An 8014-nucleotide genomic window follows, 5' to 3' on the forward strand; every position below is an offset into this window, starting at 1 on the left:
GACGTTGAGCATCCTTTCATGTGTTTGCTGGCAATCTGTATATCTTCTTTGGAGAAATGTCTATTTAGGTCTTCTGCCCATTTTTGGATTGGGTTGTTTGTTTTTCTGATACTGAGCTGCATGAGCTGCTTGTAAATTTTGGAGACTAATCCTTTGTCAGTTGCTTCGTTTGCAAATATTTTCTCCCATTCTGAGGGTTTTCTTTTGGTCTTGTTTATGGTTCCCTTTGCTGTGCAAAAGCTTTGAAGTTTCACTAGGTCCCATTTGTTTATTTTTATTTTCATTTCTCTAGGAGGTGGGTCAAAAAGGATCTTGCTGTGATTTATGTCATAGAGTGTTCTGCCTATGTCTTACTCAAAGAATTTTATAGTGTGTGGCCTTATATTTAGGTTAATCCATTTTTAGTTTATTTTAGTGTATGCTTTAGGGAGTGTTCTAATTTCATTCTTTTACATGTAACTGTCCAGTTTCCCCAGCACCACTTATTGAAGAGACTGTATTTTCTCCATTGTATATTCTTCCCTCCTTTATCAAAGATAAGGTGACCATATGTGTATGGGTTTATCTCTGTGTTTTCTATCCTGTTCCATTGATCTGTATTTTGGTTTGTATGCCAGTACCGTACTGTATTGATTACTGTAGCTTTGTACTGTAGTCTGAATTCAGGAAGCCTGATTCCTCCAGCTCCATTTTTCTTTCTCAAGATTGCTTTGGCTATTCGGGGTCTTTTGTGTTTCGATACAAATTGTAAAGGTTTTTGTTCTGTGAAAAATGACATTGGTAGTTTGATAGGGATTGCACTGAATCTGTAGATTGCTTTGGGTAGTATAGTCATCTGCACAGTGTTGATTCTTCCAATCCAAGAACGTGGTGTATCTCTGCATCTGTTTGTATCATCTTCAATTTCTTTCATCAGTGTCTTATAGTTTTCTGTATACAGGTCTTTTGTCACCTTAGGTAGGTTTATTCCTAGGTATTTTATTCTTTTTGTTGCAATGGTAAATGGGAGTGTTTCCTTAATTTTTCATCATTAGTGTATAGGAATACGAGATATTTCTGTGCATTAATTTTGTATCCTGCTATTCTACCAAATTCATTGATTAGCTCCAGTAGTTTTCTTGTAGCGTCTTTAGGATTTTGTATGTATAGTATCATGTCATCTGCAAACAGTGACAGTTTTACTTCTTCTTTTCCGATTTGGCTTCCTTTTATTTCTTTTTCTTCTCTGATGTCTATGGCTAAAACTTCCAACGCTATGTTGAATAATAGTGTTGAGAGTGAACAACCTTGTCTTGTTCCTGATGTTAGAGTAACAGTTTTACCTCTTCTTTTCCGATTTGGATTCCTTTTACTTCTTTTTCTTCTCTGATTTCTGTGGCTAAAACTTCAGCATTATGTTGAATAATAGTGGTGAGAGTGGGCAACCTTGTCTTGTTCCTGATCTTAGAAGAAATGGTTTCAGTTTTTCACCATTGAGAACGATGTTGGCTGTGGGTTTGTCATATATGGACTTTATTATCTTGAGGTAAGTTCCCTCTATGCCTACTTTCTGGAGGGTTTTTATCATAAATGGATGTTGAATTTTGTCACAAGCTTTTTCTGCATCTATTGAGATGATCATATGGTTTTTATACTTCAGTTTGTTAATATGGTATATCACATTGATTGACCTGCGTATACTGAAGAATCCTTGCATTCCCTGGATAAACCTCACTTGATCATGGTTTATGATCCTTTTAATGTGTTGTTGGATTCTGTTTGCTAGTATTTTGTTGAGGATTTTTGCATCTATGTTCATCAGGGATATTGGCTTGTAGTTTTCTTTCATTGTGACATCTTTGTCTGGTTTGGTATCAGGCTGATGGTGGCCTCGTAGAATGAGTTTGGGAGTGTTCCTCCCTCTGCTATATTTTGGAAGAGTTTGAGAAGCACAGGTGTTAGCTCTTCTCTAAATGTTTGATAGAGTTCGCCTGGGAAGCCATCTGGTCCTGGGCTTCTGTTTGTTGCAAGAGTTTTAATCAGTCTCAATTTCAGTGCTGGAAACACAAGCTTTAAATGACACATTAAACAAGATAGACTTAATTGATATTTATAGGACATTCCATCCAAAAACAACAGAATACATTTTCTTCTCAAGTGCTCATGGAACATTCTCCAGGATAGATCACACCTTGGGTCACAAATCAAGCCTTGCCTTGGTACATTTAAGAACACTGAAATCACATCAAGTATCTTTTCTGAACACAACGCTATGAGACTAGATATCAGTTACAGGAAAAAAACTAAAAAGTACAAACACATGGAGGCTAAACAATAAATAACAAACTGATAAATAACCAAGGGATCACTGAAGAACTGAAAGAGGAACTCAAAAAATATCTAGAACCAAATGACAATTAAAACACAACGACCCAAAACCTATGGGATACCCCAAATGCAATTCTAAGTGGGAAGTTTATAGCAATACAATCCTACCTCAGGAAACAAGAAAAAGCTCAAATAAACAAGCTAACCTTACACCTAAAGCAATTAGAGAAAGAAGAAAAAAAAAAACCCCAAAGTTAGCAGAAGGAAAGGAATCATAAAGATCAGATCAGAAATAAATGAAAAAGAAATGAAGGAAATGATAGCAAAGATCAATAAAACTAAAAGCTGGTTCTTTGAGAAGATAAAATTGATAAACCATTAGCCAGACTCATCAAGAAAAAAAGGGAGAAGACTCAAATCAACAGAATTAGAAATGAAAAAGGAGAAGTAACCACTGACACTGCAGAAAGACAAAGGATCATGAGAGACTACTAAAAGCAACTACATGCCAATAAAATGGGCAAGCTGAAAGAAATGGACAAATTCTTAGAAAAGCAAAACCTTCTGAGACTGAACCAGGAAGAAATAGAAAATATAAACAGACCAATCACAAGCACAGAAATTGAAACTGTGATTAAAAATCTTCCAAGCGGGGCTTCCTTGATGGCACAGAGGTTGTCCACTCTCACTACCATTATTCAACATAATTTTGGAATTTTTAGCTACAGAAATCAGAGAAGAAAAATAAATAAAAGGAATCCAGATCAGAAAAGAAGTAAACTTTTCACTCTTTGCAGATGACATGATACTATACATACAGAATCCTAAAGATGCTACCAGAAAACTACTAGAGCAAATCAGTGAATTTGGTAAAGTAGCAGGATACAGAATTAATGCACAGAAATCTCTTGCATTCCTATACACTAATGATGAAAAATCTGAAAGAGAAATGAAGGAAACACTCCCATTTACCATTGCAACAAAAAGAATAAAATACCTAGGAATAAACCTACCTAAGGAGACAAATGACCTGTATGCAGAAAACTCTAAGACACTGATGAAAGAAATTAAAGATGAAACAAACAGATGGAGAGATACACCATGTTCTTGGATTGGAAGAATCAACATTGTGCAAATGACTATACTACCCAAAACAATCTACAGATTCAGTGCAATCCCTATCAAACTACCACTGGCATTTTTCACAGAACTAGAACAAAAAATTTCACAATTTGTATGGAAACACAAAAGACCCTGAATCGCCAAAGCAATGTTGAGAAAGAAAAACGGAGCTGGAGGAATCAGGTTCCCAGACTTCAGATTCTACTAAAAAGCTACAGTAGTCAAGACAGTATGGTACCAGCACAAAAACAGAAATATAGATCAATGGAACAGGATAGAAAGCACTGAGATAAACCACGCACATATGGTCACCTTATTTTTGATAAAGGAGGCAAGAATATACAATGGAGAAAAGACAGCCTCTTCAATAAGTGGTGCTGGAAAAACTGGACAGTACATGTAAAAGAATAAAATAAGAACACTCCCTAACACCATACACAAAAATAAACTCAAAATGGATTAGAGACCTAAATTCTCAGAGGAAAACATAAGCAGAACACTCTATGACAAATCACAGCAAGATCCTTTTTGACCCACCTCCTAGAGAAATGGAGATAAAAACAAAAATAAACAAATGGGACCTAATGAAACTTAAAAGGTTTTGCACAGCAAAGGGAACCATAAACAAGACCAAAAGACAACCCTCAGAATGGGAGAAAATATTTGCAAACGAAGCAACTGACAAAGGATTAATCTCCAAAATTTACAAGCTGCTCATGCAGCTCAATATCAAAAAAAACAAACAACCCAATCCAAAAATGGGCAGAAGACCTAAATAGACACTTCTCCAAAGAACATATACAGATTGCCAACAAACACATGAAAGGATGCTCAACATCACTAATCATTAGAGAAATGCAAATCAGAACTACAGTGACGTATCACCTCACACTAGTCCGAATGGCCATCATCAAAACATCTACAAACAATAAATGCTGGAGAGGGTGTTGGCGAAGAGGGAACCCTCTTGCACTGTTGGTGGGAATGTAAGTTGATACAGCCCCTATGGAGAACAGTATGGAGGTTCCTTAAAAAACTAAAAATAGAACTACCATACGACCCAGCAATCCCACTACTGGGCATATACCCTAGGAAAACCATACTTCAGAAAGGGTCATGTACCACAATGTTCATCGCAGCTCTATTTACAATAGTCAGGACATGGAAGCAACCTAAGTGTCCATCGACAGATGAATGGATAAAGAAGATGTGGCATATATACACAATGGAATATTACTCAGCCATAAAAAGAAACAAAATTGGGGTATTCCTAGGGACGTGGATGGACCTAGAGACTGTCATACAGAGCGAAGTAAGTCAGAAAGAGAAAAACAAATATCATATATTAATGCATATATGTGGAACCTAGAAAAATGATACAGATGAACCAGTTTGCAGCGCGGAAGTAGAGACGCAGATGTAGAGAACAAACGTATGGACACCAAGGGGGGTAAGTGGTGGAGGGGTGGTGGTGGTGGTGTGATGAATTGGGAGATTAGAATTGACATGTATACACTGATGTGCATAAAATTGATGACTAATAACCTGCTGTATAAAGAAAGAAATAAAATTAAATTTAAAAATTTAAAAGAAAGAAAGACGAGATAAGTGTTGGTAAGGATGTGGAGAAAAGGGAACCCTTGTGGACAGTTGGTTGGAAAGTAAATTTGTATAGTTACTGTGGAAAACAGTATGGAGTTTCCTCAAAAAATTAAAAGTAGAACTACCAAATGATCCAGCAGTTCTACTTCTGGGTATATATCTGAAGGAAACAAAATCACTATGTCAAGGAGATATCTGCGGCCTCATGTTCACTGCAGAATTACTGACAATAGCCAAGATATGAAAATAACCTAAGTGTCTGTCAACAAATTAATGGATAAAGAATCATGGTGTGTATGTATATATATATATGTGTGTGTGTGTGTATATATATATATATATACACACGAATGACATATGAGTTATATATACATATGTATATATGTGAATGACACATATACAATGGAATATTACTGAGCCATGAGAAAGAAGGAAATCCTGCCATTTGCAAGAACATGGATGGACCTTGAGGGCATTATGCTAAGTGAAATAAGTCATACAGAGAAATACAAATATTGTATTATCCTTATGATCTCACTTATATGTGGAATCTAAAAAAGCCAAAAAAAAAGAAAAAAAGATGTGGCACATATATACAATGGAATATCATACAGAGTGAAGAGTCTGTCATACAGAGTGAAGTCAGTCAGAAAGAGAAAAACAAATACCGTATGCTAACACATATATATGGAATCTAAAAAAAAAAATGTTTCTGAAGAACCTAGGGGCAGGACAGAAATTAAGATGCAGAGGTAGAGAATGGACTTGAGGACACGGGGAGGGGGAAGGGTAAGCTGGGACAAAGAGAGAGTGGCATGGACCTATATATACTACCAAATGTAAAATAGATAGCTAGTGGGAAGCAGTGCATAGCACAGGGAGATCAGCTCAGTGCTTTGTGACCACCTAGAGGGGTGGGATAGGGAGGGTGGGAGGGAGACGCAAGAGGGAGGAGATATGGGGATATATGTATTCACTTTGTTATAAAGCAGAAAGTAACACACCATTGTAAAGCAATTATACTCCAATAAAGATCTTAAAAATAAATAAATAAAAAGCTTGTGTTTCCTTATTTATTTTCATTTTTGATAATCTGTCCATTGGTGAAAGTGGGGTGTTAAAGTCCCCTACTATTGTGTTACTGTCGATTTCCTCTTTTATGTCTGTTAGCATTTGCCTCATGTATTGAGGTGCTCCTATGTTGGGTGCATAAATATCTACAATCATAGCTTCTTCTTGGATTGATCCCTTGATCCTTATGTAGTTTCCTTCTTTGTCTCTTGTAATAGTCTTTGTTTTAAAGTCTATTTTGTCTGAGATGAGAATTGCTACTCCAGCTTTCTTTTGTTTTCCATTTGCTTGGAATATCTTTTCCCATCCCCTCACTTTCAGTCTGTATGTGTCCCTAGGTCTGAAGTAGGTCTCTTGTAGATAGCATATATGCAGGTCTTGTTTTTGTATCCATTCAGCCAGCCTATGTCTTTTGGTTGGAGCTTTTAATCCATTTACATTTAAGGCAATTATCGATATGTATGTTCCTATTACCATTATCTTGTTTTGGGTTTGTTATTGTAGGTCATTTCCTTCTCATGTGTTTCCTGCCTAGAGAAGTTCCTTTAGCATTTATTTTAAAGCTGGTTTGTTGGTGCTGAATTCTCTTAGGTTTTAATTTCTCGATCAAATCTGAATGAGATCCTTGCTGGGTAGAGTAATCTTGGTTGCAGGTTTTCCCCTTTCATCACTTTAAATATGTCCTGCCACTCCCTTCTGGCCTGGATAGTTTCCACTGAAAGATCAGCTGTTAATCTTATGGGGATTCCCTTGTATGTTATTTGTTGCTTTTCCCTTGCTGCTTTCAATATTTTTTCTTTGAATTTAATTTTTGTTAGTTCGATTAATGTGTCTTGGTGTGTTTCTCCTTGGATTTATCCTGTATGGGACTCTCTGTGCTTCCTGGACTTGATTGACTATTTCTTTTCCCATATTAGGGAAGTTTTCAACTATAATCTCTTCAAATATTTTCTCAGTCCCTTTCTTTTTCTCTTCTTCTTCTGGGACCCCTATAATTCGAAGGTTGGTGTGTTTAATGTAGTCCCAGAGGTCTCGGAGACTGTCCTCAATTCTCTTCATTCTTTTTTCTTTATTCTGCTCTGTGGTAGTTATTTCTACTGTTTTATCTTCCAGGTCACTTCTGTTCTTCTGCCTCAGTTATTCTGCTATTGATTGCTTCTAGAGAATTTTTAATTTCATTTATTGTGTTGTTCATCATTGTTTGCTCTTCAGTTCTTCTAGGTCCTTGTTAAATGTTTCTTGCATTTTGTCTATTCTATTTCCAAGATTTTGGATCATCGTTACTATCATTACTCTGAATTCTTTTTCAGGTAGGTTGCCTATTTCCTCTTCATTTGTTGGCCTGGTGGGTTTTTACCTTCCTCCTTCATCTGCTGCATATTTCTCTGTCTTCTCATTTTGCTTAACTTACTGTGTTTGGGGTCTCCTTTTCACAAGCTGCACGTTCATAGTTCCTGTTGTTTTTGGTGTCTGCCCCCAGTGGCTAAGGTTGGTCCAGTGGGTTGTGTAGGCTTCCTGGTGGAGGGGACTGGTGCCTGTGTTCTGATGGATGAGGCTGGATCTTGTCTTTCTGGTGGGCAGGACTGCGTCCAGTGGTGTGTTTGGGGGTGTCTGTGAACTTACTGTGATTTTAGGCAGCCTCTCTGCTAGTGGGTGGGGTTGTGTTCCTGTCTTGCTAGTTGTTTGGCATACAGTGTCCAGCACTGTAGCTTGCTGGTCGTTGAGTGGAGCTGGGTCTTAGTGCTGAGATGGAGATCTCTGGAAGAGGTCTCACCGATTGATATTATGTGGGGCTGGGTGGTCTCTGGTGGTCCAATGTCCTGAACTCGGCTCTTCCACCTCAGAGGCTCAGGCCTGACACCTGGCTGGAGCACCAAGACCCTCTCAGCCACATGGCTTAGAAGAAAAGGGA

This window comes from Lipotes vexillifer, unplaced genomic scaffold (assembly GCF_000442215.2).
Source record: "Lipotes vexillifer unplaced genomic scaffold, Lipotes_vexillifer_v1.1 scaffold164, whole genome shotgun sequence".
Classification (NCBI taxonomy): Eukaryota; Metazoa; Chordata; class Mammalia; order Artiodactyla; family Lipotidae; genus Lipotes; species Lipotes vexillifer.